A 22760-nucleotide genomic window follows, 5' to 3' on the forward strand; every position below is an offset into this window, starting at 1 on the left:
TTGCACAACTACAGTAAAATATCACAACCAAGAAAATGACATTGATACAAATCATTAAAATTCACATTTTACCACTTTTACATGCATGTGTTTGGTGTGTGTATATTTAAATCTATGAAGTTTATTAAAATATTAAATATCCCTTGTGCCATGCTTTGTTTTTTTTGTTTTTTTTTTTTGAGGTGGAGTTTTGCTCTTGTTGCCCAGGCTGGAGTCCAATGGCTCAATCTCAGCTCACTGCAACCTCCACCTCCCGGGATCAAGTGATTCTCCTGCCTCAGCCTCCCGAGTGGCTGGGATTACAGGCATGCTCCACCACACCTGGTTAATTTTGTATTTTCAGTAGAGACAGAGTTTCTCCATGTTGGTCAGGCTGGTCTTGAACTTCCAACCTCAGATGATCTACCTGCTTTGGCCTCCCAAAGTGCTGGGATTACAGGCGTGAGCCACTGTGCCCAGACAGTGCCTTGCTTTTATAGCCACAGGCTTTTCCCTCCTCATCTCCCTAGTCAATCCCTAATCTGTAATTCATCTCTGTAATTTTGTCATTTTAAATTTGTTATATAGGGTGGGCATGGTGACTCATGCCTGTAATCCCAGTGCTTTGGAAGGTTAAGGTGGGAGGATCACGTGTGGTCAGGAGTTTGAAACCAGCCTGGGCAACATAGCAAGATCCCATCTCTACAAAAAAATTTTAAAATTAGCCAGATGTGGTGGCTGTAGTTCTAGGAGGTTGAGACAGAAGGATCACTTGAGCCCAGGAGTTTGAGGTTACAGTGAGCTATGATTGTGCTGCCGCACTCTAGCCTGGGTGACAGAGCAAGACCCTGTCTCAAAGAAAAAAACATTATATAAATGGAATCATACTGTATTTAACCTTTCGAGATCATGTTTTCACTCAGCATAATTCTCTTGAGATTTATCCAAGTTATCGTGTATATCAGTAGACATTCCGAATGGTACAGTAATGTTACACCAAAAATCTGCTCCTCCATAAAAGCAATGAGGACATTAGCAAAAGCTGTTAACATAAACTTATTAGAATTGTGGAAATTAACTAAAGGCTTTCCACATTCCAAGGAATGCTTACCTAAGAAAAACAGCTGAATCTCAGTAAAAACAGAAAGCCTATGGTGTTTTAACTTGCTCTAATCCTATACACCTCTCCCCAGCTCCATGGCAGCCTTGAAACTCAACAGCTTCACAATTATAGTCGTCGTGGAAACCAGAGCTTAGCAGCCACTGGAGAGAAAAGAATAGATTTGAAGCCCAAAAAGGCCCATTCCCAGAGAATTATCACTAGTTCACCTAACAGCTCACTGAAAATCTCCATAATCAGGACTTCTTTTAATTTGACCTATTTCAGAGTACACTCTGCAAACAGCTTGATGTACAGGGCATTTATTTTTTAAAAAACAATCAGTAGTACAACAAAAGAAATTAGACTTTACCGAAATTAAACTTTTGTGCTTCAAATTGTAACATCAACATACATAATGTGAGTGGAAAAAAAAAGAAGTAAAAAAACAACTCACACACTGGGAGAAAATATTTGCAAATCATATATATGATAAGGGACATGTGTCTAGAATATGTAAAGAACTGATACAATTCAACAATAAAAAGACAAATAAGGCCAGGTGAGGTGGCTCACGCCTGTAATCCCACCACTTTCAGAGGCCAAGGTGGGTGGATCACAAGGTCAAGAGATCGAGACCATCCTGGCCAACATGGGGAAACCCCGTCTCTACTAAAAATACAAAAATTAGCTGGATGTGGTGGCAGGCACCTGTAGTCCCAGCTACTTGGGAGGCTGAGGCAGGAGAATCGCTTGAACCTGGGAGGCAGAGGTTGCAGTGAGCCAAGATCACGCCACTGCACTCCAGCCTGGCGACAGAGCAAGACTCCATCTCAAAACAAAACAAAACAAAACAAACAAACTAAAAGAAAAATAACCCAACTGAAAAAGTGAGAAAAGATTTGAACAGACATTGCTTCAAACAAGATAGACAAATGACCAACAAGCACATGAAAAGACACTCAACACATTAGGGAAATGCAAATGAAACCACAATGAAATACCACTTTATACCTACTTAGATGGCTATAATAAAAAACAAAAAGCAGATCCTTTTGTAGTTTATAAGCATGATGATTGGGGTTTCATGTGCGTGTGTGAAATGTGCCTTGTTATGACCTCATTGGAACATTACCCCTTTGACTTGAAAATTCAAAAAAAGACAAAAGCAAGGATGGCAAGGATGTGGAAAAACTGAAATCCTCATACCTGCTGGTAGGAGTGTAAAATGGTGCAATGGCTTTGGAAAACAGTTTTCTGTTCCTCAGAAAGTTAACAGAGACACCATATGACCCAGCAATTCCACTCCTAGGTACGTAACCAGGAGAACTGGAAACATACGTACGGAAAAAATTGGTACTAATGTTCATAGCAGCATTATTCACAACCAACAAAAAGGAGAAAAAACCCAAATGCTCATCAACTGACAAACAGAGGAGCAAAAGATCAATATTAATGCAATGGAATCTTATCTATCCATTTAAAGAACAGAGTTCTGATGCATGCTATAACAGAGATGACTCTTGAGCATATTAAGTGAAAGAAACCAGAAACAGAAGAAAACATATTGTATGATTCCATTTATATGAGAGACCCAGAGTCAGCAAATCCATAGAGACAGAGAATAGATTAAGGGTTGCTTAGGTCTGGGGCGCAAACATATGGACAATAAGGTGGAAATGGGGAGTAACTACTAATAGATATGGAGTTTCTTTTGGGGGTAATGACAGTGTTTTGGAATGACTGGTGATTTTTGGACAATTAAGTAGTGGTTATATTGTCAGTGTTCTAAAAACAACTGAACTGTAAACTTTAAAAAGATAAACTTTATGGTATGTGAATTATATCTCAGTAAAGCTGTTATTCTTCAAAAAAAGTTCATTTCCTTTTTATTGCCAGAGTATTCCATGGTTATGTCTATAACACAGTTTGTTTAATCATTCATCCACTGAAGGACATTTGGTTTTATTTGCTTGTTTCCAGTTTGGGGCTATTATGAATAAAGCTGAAATAAAACAATACTTTTTTTTTTTTTTTTTTTTGAGACAGGGTCTTGCTCTGTTGCCCAGGCTGGAGTGCAGTGATGCAATCTTGGCTCACTGCAACCTCTGCCTCCGGGGTTCAAGCGATTCCCCTGCCTCAGCCCCCCGAGTAGCTGGGACTACAGGCATGCACCACCACGCGTGACTAATTTTTGTATTTTCAGTAGAGAAAGGGTTTTACCATGTTGGTCAGGCTGGTCTCGAACTCCTGACCTCAGATGATCCGCTTGCCTCGGCCTCCCAAAGTGTTGGGATTATAGGCATGAGCCACCGTGCCCAGCCCAAAACAATTCTGTTTTAAAACACACAAACAACTCTTATTTTAATGTTGAATCCTCCTAATTCAAGAATTCTGGGAATTTACGTGTTAAACTCTTGTAATGAAAAATGATCATGCTTCAATTAGCAGTTTCTTCCCTTAAATTATTTTTACTAATAAAGACTGTAAGACTCCATTCTTTTTTTCCTTCACTTTACTAGAGCTAATATAGCCTTAAAGGCAAGATTTATGATATAACCAGGTACTTCTCCATGTCCCATACTGGAGCAACCCTTCTCTGCTTGTCCAGTATCAGAGGCCAATGTTTCTCTATGGAAGGGCCTTTCTTACATGCTGAAATTACTCTGTTTATCTTTTTTTTTTTTTTTTTTTTTGAGACGGAGTCTCGCTCTGTCGCCCAGGCTGGAGTGCAGTGGCTGGATCTCAGCTCACTGCAACCTCCGCCTCCCGGGTTCATGCCATTCTCCTGCCTCAGCCTCCCGAGTAGCTGGGACCACAGGCGCTGGCCACCTCGCCCAGCTAATTTTTTGTATTTTTAGTAGAGACGGGGTTTCACCGTGTTAGCCAGGATGGTCTCGATCTCCTGACCTCGTGATCCGCCTGTCTCGGCCTCCCAAAGTGCTGGGATTACAGGCTTGAGCCACCACGCCCGGCCTTAACTCTTTATGATTGGTCTTGATGGTTCGCTCCATCACAGGAGGGACCATGTCTCTTTCACCAGTTACTAGCATAGTGCCAGACATGGAGTCGGTGCTCACGAAAGAAAGAAATGAATGCATTTGGTTCTTGTTTGAATTCATATGACAAACACTTGCAGCTATAGCTCTCAGCATTTAGTGAGTTCTCCAGCTTTCAAGAAGAGCTGTTATTACACCATTGTTTTTCTGGTTGTTATAGCAACCCACTGCCTCCAGAACTACAAGTTAATTCTGATGCACTCATTTTCCCAGACAATGAAACAGTATTTTCAATTATGAAATAATGTTATTATAAATCACATTTCTCACACTATAGAGGGACACTGAGAGGTTTTCTCCTTATCTTTTATGAAGATGGCAGAGAATCTGCAAAGCAACAAATCTATTTGAACCAATAAATGCTAGGAAACAAAACCAAAGCAGTAGGACACACATATTCACTCCCAACTCTTTTTTATTTCTCTCAAATTCTCTAACCTTTCCACAAGCATCTGTAAATTCAACTGGGTTTGTCTGTCCAAGTTATTAGGGAAGTTTTGAAAGGTGATTGTTGCAAAACAAAAAACTCTGAAGAGCTCTGTTACAGTCTAAGTATTTCCTCTATTTTTCCTCATTGCTGGTTGCTTAAATTTCACGTCACATTAGCAAATGATAATAGTACAAAAAGTGAGATTTCTACAGAAAAGATCCAGTATAAGGTACTTTCCCAACTTTCCCACCTCCCATCCCCTCACATTATAGGTACAAAAACTGAGAAGAGTTTTATCTGACTGGATTAGTCATTCTCAGGGTTACTTGTATATTACACTGCATTTTCTCCTCCATAGGTTTTGGTCACAAGCACTACTAAAAGTCATGTTCCTGGCCAGACGTGGTGGCTCACACCTGTAATCCCAACACTTTGGGAGGCCGAGGCAGGTGGATCATGAGGTCAGGAGTTCAAGACCAGCCTGGCCAAGATGGTGAAACTCCATCTTTACTAAAAATACAAAAATCAGCCAGGCATGGTGGCAGATGCCTGTAATCCCAGCTGCTCAGTAGGCTGAGGCAGAGAAGTGCTTGAACCCGGGAGGTGGAGGTTGCAGTGAGCTGAGATCGTGCCACTCCATTCCAGCCTGGGCAACAGGGTGAGACTCCATCTCAAAAAAAAAGAAAATAAGTCATGTTCCATGGCCTGTCTTGGAATATACCAGCTCAAAGATATATCCTATAATAAATATTTCACTACACCTTCCCCTGTGCAGTTCTGAATGCTTTTCTCATAAACAGGTTGTGATACCCACCAGTTAACAGTCCTGTAACCTTATGGTTATGTGCAATTAGCTTTGACATTATAAAAGCAGTATCTACTTCAATACATTCAGCCATCTTCACAAATATACAATGGGGATACTGTCAAGAGAACAGTAAGGAAGGGCGTTATAGAGTGCAGTGTCAATATTGCAGATTTTCAGATGGTGGTATGCATACATAATTCCAGCTACTCGAGAGGCTGAGGTGGGAGGATCACGTGAGCCCAGAAGTTCAAGTCCAGTCTGGGCAACATAGTGAGAACCTGTCTCTAAAAATAAGATTGAGGCCGGGCGCGGTGGCTCAAGCCTGTAATCCCAGCACTTTGGGAGGCCGAGACGGGCGGATCACGAGGTCAGGAGATCGAGACCATCCTGGCTAACACGGTGAAACCCCGTCTCTACTAAAAAAATACAAAAACTAGCCGGGCGAGGTGGCGGGCGCCTGTAGTCCCAGCTACTCCGGAGGCTGAGGCAGGAGAATGGCATAAACCCGGGAGGCAGAGCTTGCAGTGAGCTGAGATCCGGCCACTGCACTCCAGTCCGGGCGACAGAGCGAGACTCCGCCTCAAAAAAAAAAAAAATAAGATTGAAGATTTTGGTGTCATAACTCCTGCTATATTTTGATTTATGTACTTGTAAGAACTTCATTTTAATCTTCTAAAAGTCCCCATGCTTATTTATGTATGTATTTTTGCTTATTGCGAACCTGTCTTTGGACTTTTCTATTATTTTAAATAAACACTGAATGCTATATAACACTAAGGCATATATCAAAACTTTGAGACAGTTAAACCTAGATATCTGCCTGCTGTTAAAAATTGAAAATGAAAAAAATATTGATGATGACCCAATGAAATAGAAGATTTGTCAGGGGAGAATCAGGTGTCCAGCCACATAGGTCTGGTAACAATTTCTTGGTAGAGTCACCATGTTCCAGGTTTATTTCTCTGCTTTAGAAGTTTGGAAATTCAGGTATTGCTACATCTTGATGTTTTGGGATTTGGGTACTGAATCAGGTTAACCAAATCAGTAAGAATCAAATATACAACAAATATGATACTGATATATTAATTTACAATTATAAAATATAACTTTCATATCAATTAGCTAGATACTGGTGATCCCTGATTAGCACATATTCTTGTGGCCTAATTTTCATGAGAGATGAATCACTGTCAGAAGCTTGCTTGGTGGACATGGACACAGAATTCACAGAGCAATCTGGATGATCTTAATGACCACTGTCAAGGTGGTATGAGAGGCAGGTTCATTTGTCTTCACTGTAGGGGGAGACCCAAATGGACAGTTTTTCTGGACAGAGCCAGATCTAAATGTCCATAGTTGCATGGCCAAGTCTTTCCTAGGCTTCTGTTCTGGAGCTCCTCCTACCCTCCTCTGGTTGATACAAATTTTCTTGTACCTTTTTTTTTCTTTACATTATTTCTGTGGTTACATCATTTCTTCAATCAGATTAATATAAAGTAGAACCCATTTTGCCTTTTCAAGATTATATATCCCAGCTAGGCACAGTGGCTCATGCCTGCAATCCCAGCATTTTAGGAGTCCAAGGCAGGAGGATCACATGAGGCTAGGAGTGCAAGACCACCCTGGGCAATACAGCAAGACCTCATGTCTATAACAAAACTTAAAATTAGCTGGGCATGGTGGTGCACACCTGTAGTCCCAACTAGTCTGGAGGCTGAGGTGGGAGATCTCTTCATCCCAGGAAGTAGAGGTTACACTAAGCTATGATTCCACCACTGCACTCCAGTTTGGGCAATAGACCAAGACCCTGTCTCTAGAAGGAAAAAAAAATTACATATCTGCTCTGATTTGTATTTATTTTCTTTGTAAATGCATTTTTAAAGGTTGTCATACATATTCCAATGTTTAATTCTGTGTGTATTTGGTGGGGATCTGCATGTGCCTCTGGCCTCTATGTACTACTGTGTCTAAATTTATTTTTTTTGAGACAGAGTTTCACTCTTATTGCCCAGGCTGGTGTGCAATGACATGATCTCGGCTCACCGCAATGTCTGCCTCCTGGGTTCAAGTGATTGTCCTGCCTCAGCCTCCCGAGTAGCTGGGATTACAGACATGCACCACCACGCCCAGCTGATTTTTGTATTTTTAGTGGAGACTGGGTTTTACCAGGTTGGCCAGGCAGGTCTCAAACTCCCAACCTCAAGTGATCCACCCACTTCGGCCTCCCAAAGTGCTAGGATTATAGGTGTGAGCCATCACGCCCGGCCCTACTGTGTCTTTAAACTGTCAGCATATCATTAACTATGTATCACTGGTGTGGACGTCTAAAGTATTGTTCATTTTCATGAAATGACAATGTGCAGAGAGCACAGGAAAAGATATTTATGATGTGTTTACGATGAATTTCACAGATTTGAGGATGATCAACTATGTTATTTTTGTTATAAATGTAATGAAATATTGAACATAATCTCTACTACAATATCATATATTACTTTCCAGATTTCATTTTGCTCAGTATTTCTCAAAGGCTCTTAAGTTTCAGATGAGGATATTTTATTTAAAAAAAGAACTCAAGGAAAACAGATATGTGAGGCATTGCACCAAGTCGAACAATTCAGTAATGGATTCTGTCCTGTACTTCTCACGGTTGGAACATGTAAGTATTGAATGATTAACCAGTATGCTCAGCTGTATATTAAATGGAAATCCTAAAACACAGTTGGTAGAAAAGTGTAAACCAAAATTATTATTTGTGTAGAAATGCCGTAATTGTGCAAATCTCAGCAAAATATATTTTCGGAGATCTTAGTTTCATTAAAATAATGTAAAATAGCACATAATACAATGTTAAGCATAAACTAGATGATCAAAAACTATTAGTGTCTCCTAATATTACAAAGAAAATGTCCAACATATAATAAAAGGCATCAGTCATACCAAGAACCAAGAAAGTCACAACTTGAATGAGAAAAAGACAATCAACTGATACCAATACAGATGAATCAGGAATTGGAATTATTTGACAAATACTTCAAAACAGCCTTCATAAAAATTCTTTAATAGCCTATTAAAAATTCTCTGGAAATGATGGGGAAAAAAAACAAAACATCTCAGCAAATAAATCGAAGTAATAAAAAAGAACTAAGTAGAACCTCTAACGCTGAAAAATAGAGCTGGGTGTGGTGGCATGCACCTGTTGTCCTAGCTACTCGGGAGGCTGATGTAGAAGGATCATTTTAAGCCACGAGTTTGAAGCTATAGTGCACTATAATCACAACTGTGAATAGCCAGTGTACTCCAGCCTGGGCAACACAGTGAGACCTCATCTCTAAAACAAAAACAAAATCAAAAGATAAAAATAACAGAAAGAAAACAGCAATAGTAGAATGGACAAAACAGAGGATAGCATCAGTCTTTCAGGACAATCAGTGGAATTCACTCAAATTGAACAACAGAGGGAAAAATAGACTGAGGAAAAAATGAACAGAGGCTCAGAGACTTGTAGGATAATAACAAAATAGCCAACATTTGCATCACTGAAGTTCCATGAGAGTGGTGGTGGAAGAGAGTGTAACTGAAACAGTACTTGAAAAAATAATTGCTGAAACTTCCCAAATTTGTTGAAAAACACAAAACTACAGATTCAAGAATCTGAGCAAATCCCAACAGGCTGAACCAAAAGAAATCCATTCCAAGACACATCAAAATTAACTTTTTGAAAACTAAGCACAAATTTAATCAGTTAAACTTCTTAAAGAAAAAAATCTTAAAAGCCAGAGAAAAATAACACATTTTCTGTAGGGTAATATCTATCTGAATGACAATTTCTCATCTGAAACCATGGAGACCAGAAGGAAGTGGCACAGCTTTTTTTTTTTTTTTAATAAAGTGGGTCTTACTCTGTCACCCAGGCTGGAGTGAAGTGGCTCAATCATGCCTCACTGCAGACTCCAACTTCTGGGCTCAAGTGATCCTCCCATCTCAGCTTCCTGAGTAGCTGGGACTACAGGTGAGCTCCACCATGCCGGACTAAGTTTCCCTCTCCTCCTCCCTGAGACAGGATCTTGCTATGTTGCACAGGCTGGTCTCAAACTCCTGGCCTCAAACGATTTTCCCACCTTGGACTGTGGAGTCACTGGGATTACAGGCCTAAGCCACCTTGCCCGGCTGGTACAGCATTTTTTAATTGCTAAAAGAAAATAACTTTCCACTGAAAAATTCACATTTAGCAAAATTATTCTCTAGGAATGAAGGGGAAGTAAAGACATTCTCAGATGAGTGAAAAAAGAATTTGTTGCTTACAGACTTATCCTTAAAGACTGGCTACAGAAAGTTCTTTAAACAGAAAATAAATGATAAAATATCTCAGAGGATTAGGAAGGAAAAAGGAACAACAGAAAGAGCACAAATACAAACATACACAAAAGCATGTTTTATAAATCATACAATGGTATGTTTCATAAACCATGAATTTTATAAATCATATTTGATGACTGAAACAAAAATTACAGGCCAGGCACGGTGGCTCACGCCTATAATCCCAGCACTTTGGGAGGCTGAGGCAGGTGGATTACCTGAGGCCAGGAGTTCAAGACCAACCTGACCAACCTGGTGAAACCCCTTCTCTACTAGAAAAATACAAAATTAGCCTGGTGGTGATGGCACATGCCTGTAATCCCAGCTACTTGGGGAGGCTGAAGCAGGAGAATTGGTTGAACCTGGGAGGCAGAGGTTGCAGTGAGCTGAGATTGTACCACTGCACTCCAGCTTGTGCAACAAGAGCAAAACTCTGTCTCAAAAATATATATATATATATATTGTATAGGAATTAGTCCAACTGGAGAGAGTGAGTGAGCGAGCTGAGAGGTTGCATGGTCACGTCTCAGAAACCAGTAGCACTTGCAGCATGGCTGACCAACTGACTGAAAGGCAGATTGCAGAATTCAAAGAAGCTTTTTCACTATTTGACAAAGATGGTGATAGAACTATAACAACAAGGAATTAGGAACTGTCATGAGGTCTCTTGGGCAGAATCCCACAGAAGCAGAGTTACAGGACGTGATTAATGAAGTAGATGCTGATGGTAATGGCACAGTTGACTTCCCTGAATTTCTGACAATGATGGTAAGAAAAATGAAAGACACAGGCAGTGAGGAAGAAATCAGAGATGCATTCTGTGTGTTTGATAAGGATGGCAATGGCTATATTAGTGCAGCAGAACTTCACCACGTGATGATAAACTTGGAGAGAATTTAACAGATGATGAGGTTGATGAAATGATCCACCAGATATCGATGGTGATGGTCAAGTGAACTATGACGAGTTTGTACAAATGATGACAGCAAAGTGAAGACTTTGTACACATTCTGTACAAAGTATCTGTACACATTTCTTGTACAAAATTGTTGATTTTGTACACATTTCTTGTACAAAATTGTTGATTTGCCTTTTCTTTGTAACTTATCTGTAAAAGGTTTCTCCCTACTGTCTAAAAAATATGCATGTGGCAGGGCTCGGTGGCTCACGCCTGTAATCCCAGCACTTTGGGACGCTGAGGCAGGCGGATCACAAGGTCAGGAGTTCGAGACCAGCCTGGACAATATGGTGAAAGCCCATCTCTACTAAAAATACAAAAACTAGCCAGGCATGGTGGTGGGCACCTATAGTCCCAGCTACTCGGGAGGCTGAGACAGGAGAATCACTTGAACCCAGGAGGCAGAGGTTGCAGTGAGCCGAGATTGCACCACTGCACTTCAGCCTGGGAAACAGAGCAAGACTCCATCTCAAAAAAAATTTTTTTAAATAAATAAATAAAAGCAAACAAACAAACAAACACCTACTAGAGATAACAGAGAGAGAGGTAATGTATGTTAATGAAAAGTTCAGTCGACAAGGAAAACATAATGATCTCAAATGTGTATAAACCAAAAAACAGAGCCTTAAAATACATGAAACAAAACTGATAGACTTAAAAGGAAAAACAGATAACTCCACAATTATTATTGGAAAATGCAACATGATCTCTCAGCAAGTGATAAAGCTACTAGATAGAAATTAGCGAGGATATAGAAGATCTGACTAATATAATCAACCAGTCATGGAGTGACATATCACTCCACCCAATAAGCAGAGTACACTTTTTTTTTCAATTGTTCATGGAAGATTCATCAAGATAGACCATGTCCTGTGCCATAAAACAACCTCAACAAATGTAAAATAAATGAAAGTATACGTAGCAAGTTTTCTGACAATAATTGGAATCAAACAAGTAATCAATAATGAAGACAACAGGAAACTCTCTAAACACACAGAAATTGAACAACATAAATTTTAAATCATTACTGGGACAAAGAGGAAAATTTCAAGTTAAAAATGAAACTTAAGGAATATGAAAATACAACATACCAAAATATGTTGGATACAGCTAAAGGATTTTTGAGAGCAAAACTGTAGCACTAAATGTTTACATTAAACATGACAAAAGGACTCAAGTCAATCGAAGCTGCTACCATAAGGCAGAGGAAAATAAACCCAAAGCAATCAAAAAGAAGGAGGTCAGGCATGGTGGCTCACACGTATTATCCCAGCACTGAGAAAAGCCAAGGCAGGGAGGATCACTTGAGCCAAGATTTCAAGACCAGCTTGGGCAGCATAGCAAGACCTCATCTCTACAAAACATTTTAAAAATTAGGCATGGTGGTGTGTCTTGTCCCAGCTACTCTGAGGCAGGAGAACTGCTTGAGCCCAGGAGTCCAAGACTGCAGCGAGCTATGATCACACCACTGCACTCTAGCCTGGGTGACAGAGAGTCTCTCTTTCTTAAAAAAAAGGAAGGAAATAATATAGATATCAGAACAATAATTAATAAAATTAGAAATAAGAAATAGCAGAGGAGAAAAATTTAATGACATGACTTTCTTTTTTAAATCAATAAAATTTACAAACTTCTTTCAAGAGTCACAACAATTAAGAGAAAACAGATACCACCAATATGAGGAATAAAACAGTGGATGTCACTTCACATCCTGTAGCCACTAAGATAATAAGAAAATATTACACATGGGCCGGGCGCAGTGGCTCAAGCCTGTAATCCCAGCACTTTGGGAGGCCAAGACGGGCGGATCACAAGGTCAGGAGATCGAGACCATCCTGGCTAACACGGTGAAACCCTGTCTCTACTAAAAAAAATACAAAAAACTAGCCGGGTGAGGTGGCGGCGCCTGTAGTCCCAGCTACCTGGGAGGCTGAGGCAGGAGAATGGCGTGAACCCGGGAGGCGGAGCTTGCAGTGAGCTGAGATCTGGCCACAGCACTCCAGCCTGGGTGACAGAGCGAGACTCTGTCTCAAAAAAAAAAAAAAAGAAAAAAGAAAATATTACACAAAGTTTTACACTCTAAAACAGTTTTTAACTGAAAACTTAGAAGTAATGAAGCCTTTTGAGGAACCACAAACTACCAAACACAACCAAGATGAAACAGATAATTTAGGTAGCCCTATATTAGCCATTAAAGAAACTGAATTTATTTTTTTTAAATCTCCTAAAAAAGAAATCCCAGGCCCAGATGGTTTGACTGGAGAATTCTACCAAACATTTAAAGAGATAACAATGCATTTTCACAATCTTTTCCAGAAAAAGAACATTCTCCAACTCATTTTATGAGGCTAGTATCACCTGAATATCAAAACCAGGACAAAAAAATAAAAACAACAACACAAAAACAAAAAACTACACACCAATAGCTTTCATGAACATAGATTCAAAGGTCCTCCACAAAATATTAGCAAACTGAATAAAATAATAAAACATTATGCACTGTGACTATCTTAATTCAGGCTGCTGTACAAGAATATCAAATGCTGGGTGGCATAAAGAACAAACATTTATTTCTCATAGTTCTGGAGTTTGGGAAATTCAAGATCAAAGTGTTAGAAGTTTCAGTGTCTGGGGAGGGCACTCCTCTGGGTTTACAGACCACCCTCTTCTCACTGTATCCTCTCATGGCTGAAAGAGATATAAATTACCTCATGTTTTGTCTTATAAGGGCAATATTACCATTCATGAGGGCTCCACCCTCATGACCTCCCAAAGGTCCTACCTTCTAACACTGGGGAGTTAGAGTTTCAGCATATAGATTTTGAGGGGACACAAACATGCAGTTCATAGCCTTGACCAATAGGGATTTATTCCAGGCATACAAGGCTAGTTCAACATTTGAGAAATTAATGTAATCCACCAGATCAACAAGCTAAAAAGTCATATGATCCTATCAATGGAAACAGGTAAAGCATGTGACAAATTCCAACACCCATTCATGGTTTTTTTAAAAAGGCGGGGTGCTGGCCAGTGCTGGCCAGGTGCCGGGGCTCATGCCTGTAATCCCAGAACTTTGGGAGGTCGAGGTGGGTGGATCACTTGAGGTCAGGAGTTTGAGACCAGCCTGGCCAACATGGTAAAACCCCATCTCTACTGAAAATACAAAAATTAGCCTGGTATGGTGGCGAATGCCTGTAGTCCCAGCTACTCGGGAGGTTGAGGCAGGAGAATCGCTTGAACCCGGAAGGCAGAGGTTGCAGTGAGCTGAGATCACATCACTGCACTCCAGTCTGGGAAACAGAGTGAGACTTTGTCAAAAAAAAAAAGAAAAGAAAAGAAAAGAAAAAAATGGTGCAGTGGGGGGTATGCATGGTGGCTCATGCCTGCAATCCCAGTAATTTGGGAGGCTGAGACAGGAGGATCACTTGAGGCCAGGAGATCATGACCAGCCTGGGCAATGTAATGAGACTCTGTCTCAATATTTTAAAAAGTTCTTTAGGCTGGGCATGGTGGCTCATGCCTGTAATTCCAGCCCTTTGGGAGGCTTAGGCAGGTGGATCACCTGAGGTCAGGAGTTTGAGGCCAATCTGACCAACATGGCAAAACCCTGTCTCTGCTAAAAATACAAAAATTAGCTGGGCGTGGTGGTGGGTACCTACAATCCCAGCTACTTGGCAGGCTGAGACATGAGAATAGCATGAACCCGGGAGGCAAAGACTGTAGTGATCCGAGATGGCGCCATTGCACTCCAGCCTGAGCGACAGAGTGGGACTGTCTCCAGAAAAAAAAAAAAAAAAAAAAAAAAAAAATTTAAATCTCTCAAGAGCTACATTATTAAAAATAGTAGAGTAGAAAGATCCAAGAATCAGTCACTCCAGTGAAGCAACTGTTAAGCTGGTGGAAAAAAAACAACAGAATAAACGTTTTTAGAACTCTGGAATCTCATCAAAATCTTACCACATTGAAGGGAGTGCTTAATAAAGAATGAGACTGGGCTGGGCGCAGTGGCTCATGCCTGTAATCCTAGCACTTTGGGAGGCCGAGGCAGGCGGATCACCTGAGGTCAGGAGTTTGAGACCAGCCTGACCAACATGGAGAAACCCCATCTCTACTAAAAATACAAAATTAGCGGGCGTGGAGGTGCATGCCTGTATTTCCAGTTACTCAGGAGGCTGAGGCAGGAGAATCGCTTGGACCCGGGAGGCGGAGGTTGCAGTGAGCCGAGATCGCGCCATTGCACTCCAGCCTGGACGACAACAGTGAAAACTCTGTCTCAAAAAAAAATAAAAATAAAAATAAATAAAGAATGAGACTGCTAAATTTTAGTAAGAAAACGTTGTTTGTACTCTTGTTTACCCACCTACCATTTCCATTCTCAGCTTGGCAGTGGCTATGGGAATGGCAATCTGAAATCCTGGTGCACCTTGCTGATGCTAGGGGGCCAATATGTACCTTGTTCTTCAAAAATGGTGGTATGCAATTTGACCTGCCTGGCAGCTCCTGGAGCAATCAGTATAAAGGCTGAGCTGTTTTACCCCCATTGGGCTGTAGCACCTTTCCAGGAGGCATGTGAAAAAGGCGTTTCACTGTAAATGTCTCCTATATTCTCCTGGGGCAAGAGAGAGCAAATGGGGCAAAATCTGGGAATATTCAAAGGCTGGTAAACAGTAGGCTATGAAGAAAGATTCTTGAGGTAATAAGAGCTTTGAAACACTACTGCTTGTACTAGTGAAACTGGAATTTAACACATGCCTAGGACCAGCTGCTTGCTCAGAAAACACCAGAGACAACTTTAGGCTTGCACTTTTGGCTGATCTTTAGGCTCCGTGCAAGCAGGAGGTGAAGGCTAAGGCAGAGATGAGGGACAACTTTGCATAGTGTTGAAGGAGTACTCACATTTAGAGGCAACCTGCAAGAGACTTTTTTTCTTTTCTTTGGTTCCAGGCATTTAAGGAAATCTCTGTCAGGCCACTTGGTTAACAGTTGAGGTGATGAAATACAGCCTTCAGTGAGCACACATTATAAAGAATACAGTCTTTGCTAAAATAGTTTGTGTGAGATATGGCAAAGTTTTTTTTTAAACAGCCTGATTAATCCTTTACTCTTTAATTCCCAGTACCCCTCCCTCTCTCTTCTTCTTTCCTTTTTTCTGCTGTTTTCTGCCCAGGCATGCCACAGCATCAGTGGCATTATTAGCACCAGCTTATATTCCTTTCCTCATTTGGGAAAAGACTGACTCTCAAATTAGCCAGGTGTAGTGGTGGGCACCTGTAATCCCAGTTACTCGGGAGGCTGAGGCAAGGTAATTGCTTGAACCTAGGAGTCGGAGGTTGCAGTCAGCAGAGATTGTGCCACTACACTCCAGTCTGGGCGACAGAGCAGAACTCCATCTCAAAAAAAAAAAAAAAAAGAAAGAAAGAAAGAGAAGACTGACTCTCTAGCTTGCCAGAGACAACCCCTTCCCCGTCTCCCCCCTCTCCCTTACGTGCCCACCTTATCTAAGAAAGAGTTTAGGCTGGGCACGGTGGCTCAAGCCTGTAATCCCAGCACTTTGGGAGGCTGAGGCGGGCGGATCACGAGGTCAGGAGATCGAGACCATCCTGGCTAACACAGTGAAACCCTGTCTCTACTAAAAAAAAAAAAAAAGGGCAAAAAATTAGCCGGGTGTGGTGGCAGGTGCCTGTAGTCCCAGCTACTGGGGAGGCTGAGGCAGAAGAATGGCATGAACCCAGGAGGCGCAGCTTGCAGTGAGCTGAGATCATGCCACTGCACTCCAGCGTGGGCAACAGAGCGAGACTCTGCCTCAAAAAAAAAAAAAAAAAAAAAAAGAATTTAAATGTTTAGCCAGTTGGGTTTAGCTTAAATTGTTAAATTGTGCAGTCTGACCCCCATTGATGGGGAAAGGGCACAGGGGCAGGATTTGCATTTGGAATAAAAACTTTCACTCTTCTTTGTTCTGTGTGCTGTCATGGTGACTGGCCATACAGAAGGCACCCCTCTCAGTAGAAGTAAATTTGCTTTGCTGAGAAATCCTTCGAGTGCTCATTTTCCTTACGACTCCGAATTCTATTTCTAACAAATTCTGATGGCCTGTCAGGGATTACCATTCTCCTTCGGGAAGGGGTCTTTGGTCACCCCACCCAGGGGGAGACGTGTCCCACTGTCCTGTTGCGATGGCTGCAGGGGCAGGAGATGAGGACCAAACTAGTCCTAGAAACCCAGTTACCAGGGACTAAATACTTCCTCACTGCCTTGTTAAGGATCAAAATCTCCCCTCAAAAGGATGTTGGTTTATCCCCTTATGAGATGCTATACAGGCTGCCTTATTTACATTCTACTACTGATGTCCCTACATTTGAAACTACAGATCAGTTCCTCAAAAAGTATATACTTGGTCTATCTTCAGTTTTTCTTCTCTTAAAACCAAAGGTCTCCTAGCACAGGCACTGCCCCTAAAGTTCCCAGTACACCAACATCAACTTGGAGATACATCCTCATCAAAGGGTAGAAAAAATTACTCAAGGCAGCTTACGAAGGACCTTATCTAGTGCTCCTAACTACTGAAATGGCAGTCTGACTAGCAGAAAGATGGTGGACCCACCACACTCGAGTCAAAGGAGCACCACCACCACCTTTGGAATCATGGGCCATTGTTCCAGGGTCAAGCCCTACCAAATTAAAGCTAAACAGTACTTACTTCTTCTATACGTATTATATTGTCTCTCCCTTTTTCCTTAATCCATTGATAGCTACTTCATTATTAATATCACTAAGCCTGGCCGGGCGCAGTGGCTCATGCCTGTAATCTCAGCACTTTAGGAGGCTGAGGAGGGTGGATCACCTGAGGTCAGGAGTTCTAGACCAGCCCGGCCAACATGGTGAAACCCCGTCTCTATTAAAAATACAAAAATTAGCCGGGCATGGTGGCAGGCGCCTGTAATCCCAGCTACTTGGGAGGCTGAGGCAAGAGAATCGCTTGAACCTGGGAGATGGAGGTTGCAGTGAGCCAAGATCACACCAGTGCACTCCAGCCTGGTGCGCAAGAGCAAGACTTCGTCTCAAAAAACAAACAAACAAACAAACAAACAAACAAACAAACACAAAAAAAAACGAAGTCTGACTCACCCCAAACCATTGTTTTTAATGCTTGTCTTGTGATACCTTGTGGGGATTTAAAGGACCAAAGGCAACTAGCTTCTTCAGACAAGTATCTCTGCCCTGGCCCTTTAGTTTCCACTGTTACTCCTAGTTCTCACCGTTGTGATCATCTACAACCAAAATGCCATTCCTTTACTCTCACAGCCTGGCAACCTTGTAGTAATTGGGACTACAGCCTTTGGTCCACCCAATAACAACGCTGGACCTCTACAAGGGGGTTGTGTGTCGATCTAAAGCCCCTCCTCCACTTTACCAAAGGAACTAATCTCCCTGAGTGCCAATCCCACCAATGCAACCCTATCCTTATTTCTATTACTATCCCTACCTCCACCGACCCTCGGCCTGCCCTCAGTTGCCTCTATAGAATAGGGGCCAATGTCAATGGGAAAGATCCTATAGGTATTTTTGAAATACATATTACTCCTACTCCTCCTTCCCCATGCCCAATAATTTCAGCTTTAAACCAAATATCTGTTATTCGTATACCTAATGACAGGACTAAGGTGTCAGTTGTAAAAGTAAATGACTTAAAACAAACCTTATCAATTGAGACAAGATACCAAGATGCAAATGCCTGGCTAAAATGGATTAAATATTCTGTCCGCACCTTGAACAAAAGTGACTATTATGCCTGTGTGCACGGTAGGCCAGAGGTCCAGACTGTCCCCTTGCCACTTGGATGGTCTCTCCGTCAACTGGGCATGAGCTGTATAGTGGCTTTTTTCCAGAATCCCACAGCCTGGAATGATAAATCATGCCAAGCTCTCTCTCTCTGCTGTTCCCTGAAGTTCAACACCATGTGGGTCAGCCCCCGAGGGCCATTCAGCCTCTGCCTCTTAATGCCAGGTTTACCTCATGTCTCTCACAACAGGGGGAAAACTTGACATTTCTCAGAAACTTAAAGGGATGCAAAGAGCTTAGCCCTTCCAAGAGCTTACCCATCAGTCTGCCCTTAGCCATACCGAGCAGATGTATGGTGGTGTGGAGGCAGACTTCCACTGGATGCTCTACCAAATAACTGGGGCGGAACTTATGCTCTAGTCCAGTTGGCCGTCCCTTTCATCCGGGCATTCCACCAACCCAAGAAAGTAAAAGCAGAACACCACAAGCCAGGAGCGGCTCCTTATGAATTCTTTGATCCTCAGGTCTATATAGATGCCATCAGGGTTCCACGAGGAGTGCCAAATAAATTTAAAGCCTGAAACTAAATAGCTGCAGGATTTGAATCTGCATTGTTGTAATGGGTAACTATCAATAAAAATGTAAATTAAATAAGCTACATTTACTATATCCAACAACGTTTTGTTAACTATACCAAAGATGCCACTAAAGGAACAGCTGAACAATTAGGGCCCGCCAGTCAAATGGCCTGGGAGAAGAGACAAGCATTAGACATGATGCTAGCAGAAAAAGGTGGAGTTTGTGTCATGACTGGAACCCAATGTTGCATCTTTATTCCTAATAACATGGCCCCCAATGAAACGATTACAAAGGCTTTACAAGGCCTTACCTTTCTATCAAATAAATTAGCTAAAAACTCAGGGATAAACGATCCCTTTCCAGGCCTTATAGAAAAGTGATTCGGTGGATAGAAAAGGTTAATAATTTCAATACTCACCTCTCCTGCAATTGTCACAGGTATACTAATCCTTGTTGGATGCTGCCTTATACCCTGTGCTCGAGGGGTAGTACAAAAACTTACTGAGATAACTCTCACCAAAGCTTTTCTCAACTCTCCCCAACCCTATTCAAGTGAACTTTTTCTTCTAAAAAAATCAAGCCAAATAGCACAGTCAGAATATGCTAAAAAGGTTTAAAAAGAAAAAGTTATTAAAAAAAAAGAAGAGGGGCCAGGCGCAGTGGCTCAAGCCTGTAATCCCAGCACTTTGAGAGGCTGAGACGGGTGGATCACGAGGTCAGGAGATTGAGATCATCCTGGCTAACACAGTGAAACCCCGTCTCTACTAAAAAATACAAAAAACTAGCTGGGGGCGGTGGCGGGCGCCTGTAGTCCCAGCTGCTGGGGAGGCTGAGGCAGGAGAATGGCGTAAACCCAGGAGGCGGAGCTTGCAGTGAGCTGAGATCCGGCCACTGCACTCCAGCCTGGGTGACAGAGCGAGACTCTGTCTCAAAAAAAAAAAAAAAAAAAAAACAGAAGAGGAAAGTTGTGAAATATGGCAGTTTCTCTTCAAACAACCGGATTAATCCTTTACTCTTTAATTCCCAGGACCCCTCCCCATCTCTTCTTCTTTCCTTCTTTCTGCTGTTACTACATGCCCAGGCAGGCCACAGCACCAGTGGCGTTATCAATACCAGCTCACATTCCTTTCCTTACTTGGGAAAAGACTGACTCTCTAGCTCACCGCAGACGACCCCTTCCCTCTCTCCCCTCTCTCTCTTACGTGCCCACTTATATAAGAAAAAGTTTAAATGTTTAGCCAAGCAGGTCTAGCTTAAATTGTGCAGTCCAACCCCAGCCAATGGGGAAAGGGCATAGGGGCAGGATTTGCATCAGGAATATAAACTTTCATTCTCCTTTGTTCTGTGTACTCTCGTGGGGACTGGCCATACGGAGGCACCCCTTTGTGCAGAAGTAAATTTGCTTTGCTGAGAAATCCTTTGTCTGTATGCTAGTTTTCCTTACAACTCCGTGCTCTAACAGTTTGGAAAAATCACTAAAAAAGAAGATGACTGCAGGCTTCAACAATTAACAATAACAAATCATGGGGAAGGTGAAAATTCTGATTTCCAGAGTTACTTACATTATACTATTCAAAATGTCCAATTTTCAACAAAAAAATTACAAGACATACAAGAAACAAGAAAGTATGGTCCACTTATGTGTAGAATATTGACATAAACCATCCCTGAGGACTTTAAATCAGTTGTCTTAAAGAGTTAAAGGAAACCATAGACAAAAGTTTAAAGGAGACTGGGAAAATGATATATGAACAAAGTGAGAATATTAATAAAGATACAGAAATGTTTTAAATGGAACCAAATAAAAATTCTGGAGCTGAAAAGGACAATAACTGAGGCTGGGCATGGTGGCTCATGCCTGTAATTCCAGCACTTTTGGAGGCTGAGGTGGGCATATCAACCTGAGGTCAGGAGTTCAAGATCAGCCTGGCCTTGAAAGACCCTATCTCTACTAAAAATACAGGCCAGGCACAGTGGCTTATGCCTGTAATCCCAGCACTTTGGGAGGCTGAGGCGGGCAGATCATGAGGTCAGGAGTTTGAGACCAGCCTGGCCAATATGGTGAAACCCCGTCTCTACTAAAAACACAAAAATCAGCTGGGCATGGTGGCACACACCTGTAGTCCTAGCTACTCGGGAGGCTGAGGCAGAAGAATTGTCTGAACCTGGGAAGTGGAGGTTTCAGTGAGCTGAGATCGTGTCACTACACTCCAGCCTGTGTGACAGAGCAAGACTCCATCTAAAAAAAAAAAAATTATCTGGGTGTGGTGGTCCCAGCTACTCAGGAGGCTGAGGCAGGAAAATAGCTTGAACTGGGAGGCAGAGGTTGCAGTGAGCTGAGACGTGCCACTGCACTCCAAAGCACTCTAGCCTGGGTGTCAGAGTGAGACTCTGTCTCAAAAAAAAAAAAAAAGTACAATAACTGAAATTAAACTAACACTACACAGTTTCAGTGGCAGGTTTGAGAAGTAAGAAGAAAAAACTCAGCAAGCCAAAGATAGCACTATTGAAGAGACCCATTCTGGGGATCAGAAAGCAAAAAGAATGAAGAAAAAATTAACTGAATCAAAGAGATCTCATGGATACTTTAAAGCCTATCAACATCCTCTTTATGGCTGTTTCAGAAGGAGAAGACAGAGAGAGAAAAGGAGAGAGAGAATATTTGAAGAAATAATTACCAGAAACTCCCCAATGTTGATGAAATACATGAATATACGCATCCACAAAGTTTAATAAACTTCAAATAGGACAAACTCAGAAAGTCTGACAACGAGACACAATCAAACTGTTGAAAATCAAAGACAAAGTGAATCTTGAAAGTAGCAAGAGAGAAGGAACTCATCACATACAAGGGATTTTTCAATATAATTAATAGCCAATTTGTCATTAAAAACCATATAGGCCAGAAAACATGAGAATAAGCTAAGTACTGAAAGAAAAAAATCCTGTCACCCAAATATTTCATTTCTCAAAAACTTTCCTTCAAGAAGTAAGGAGAAATTAAGACATTCCCAGACAAATAAAATGGAGTTTGTTCCTAGTAGACTGGCCCTATACAAAATGTTAAAGGGAGTCCTCTAGGCTGAAATGAAAGAATGCTAAGCACTAACATGAAAATATATGAGAAAATCAAGAACTCCAATATAGGTAGCTACATAGGTCAGTATTATTGTATTTTTAGTATAAGTCTTCATTTTGTTTCATATATACAGAGAGAGAGAGAGAGAGAGTCTGGCTCTGTTACCAGGCTATAGTGCAGTGGTACGATCTCAGCTCACTGCAACCTCTGCCTCCTGGGTTCAACCGATTCTCATGCCTCAGCCTCCCAAGTAGCTGGGATTACAGACACCTGCCACCACACCCAGATAATTTTGTATTTTTAGTAGAAATGGAGTTTCACCATGTTGGCCAGGCTGGTCTCAAACTCCTGATCTCATGATCCACCCGCCTCGGCCTCTCAAAGTGCTGGGATTACAGGTGTGAGCCACTGAGCCCGGCCTCCTATATCTTTATTTTTTAATTTCTTCTTTTTGAGACAACTTCTTAACCTGTCAGCCAGGCTGGAGTGCAGTAGCACAATCACAGCTCACTGCAGCCTCAAACCCCACTGCAGCTCAAGTGATCCTCTGACCTCAGCCTCCCAAGTAGTTGGGACTACAGGCACACACCACCACATCCTGCTAATTTTTTTTTTTTTTTTTGGTAGAATG

General features: G+C 41.7%; 2 pseudogenes; both read left to right on the forward strand.

Moving 5' to 3' along the window:
* The first annotated feature begins 2127 nt into the window (after window positions 1-2127).
* Window positions 2128-2223, forward strand: LOC111540546 (annotated as a pseudogene).
* An 8061-nt stretch (window positions 2224-10284) lies between these two features.
* LOC111540413 lies at window positions 10285-10728 on the forward strand (annotated as a pseudogene).
* Window positions 10729-22760: the final 12032 nt, after the last annotated feature.

The sequence above is a fragment of the Piliocolobus tephrosceles genome, chromosome X (genome assembly GCF_002776525.5).
Source record: "Piliocolobus tephrosceles isolate RC106 chromosome X, ASM277652v3, whole genome shotgun sequence".
In the NCBI taxonomy this organism is placed as follows: Eukaryota; Metazoa; Chordata; class Mammalia; order Primates; family Cercopithecidae; genus Piliocolobus; species Piliocolobus tephrosceles.